At 51.4% G+C, this 891-nt stretch overlaps 1 pseudogene; it reads left to right on the top strand.

Moving 5' to 3' along the window:
- The first annotated feature begins 325 nt into the window (after window positions 1–325).
- Window positions 326–889, top strand: LOC101583003 (annotated as a pseudogene).
- The last annotated feature ends 2 nt before the right edge of the window (window positions 890–891 follow it).

Genomic DNA, 891 nt, shown 5'->3' on the forward strand with positions numbered 1-891 from the left:
GGACCTATCAGAGGGAGCCAAGTATATTGTCCGACACAGGCAATAGGCCAACAGCCAGTTGCCTCGCAGGGCTGTGCGAACCAATGAAATCTTGCCAGCAGGGGGGCTATACAGGAAATAAGACTCGTAGCAGAAGCTCCAGCGGGAGGGGCAAGGCTGAGGAGCAGGGCGCCCGTGCCCGACATATCACCTTCTAACTTTTGAATGTGTTTTTAAGGAATCAAGTCAAGAGCAGAGAACATAGCCCAGAGGTCAAGTACTTGTCAGCATGTGCAGATATAAGACTCTAGGTTTGGCTCTCTGGCTTCGTCGCCTGGAGGGCACCATGGACGAAAACGAATTAATTGAATACTTTAAGTCTCAGATGTAAGAGGATCCTGATATGGCCTCAGCAGTGGCTGCTATCCGGACTTTGCTGGAGTTCTTGAAGAGAGATAAAGGGGAGGCAATCCAGGGCCTGAGAGCGAATCTCACCAATGCCATCGAGACGCTATGTGGTGTGGACTCCTCAGTGGCCGTGTCCTCCGGCGGGGAGCTCTTCCTCCGCTTCATCAGTCTCGCCTCCTTAGAGTACTCCAACTACTCCAAATGTAAAAAGATCATGATTGAGCAGGGAGAGCTGTTTCTCAGGAGAATATCCTTGTGAAGAAATAAAATCGCCGATCTGTGCCATACATTCATCAAAGATGGGGCTCGAATCCTGACTCACACCTACTCCAGAGTGGTCCTGCGAGTCCTGGAAGCAGCTGTGGCAGCCAAGAAGTGCTTCCACGTGTACATCACAGAGTCCCAGCCTGACCTGTCAGGTAAGAAAATGGCTAAAGCCCTCCGCCACCTCAATGTCCCTGTCACTGTGGTGCTGGATGCTGCTGTTGGCTACATCATGGAGAA

This window comes from Octodon degus, unplaced genomic scaffold (assembly GCF_000260255.1).
Source record: "Octodon degus isolate 3935 unplaced genomic scaffold, OctDeg1.0 scaffold01972, whole genome shotgun sequence".
NCBI classification, from domain to species: Eukaryota; Metazoa; Chordata; class Mammalia; order Rodentia; family Octodontidae; genus Octodon; species Octodon degus.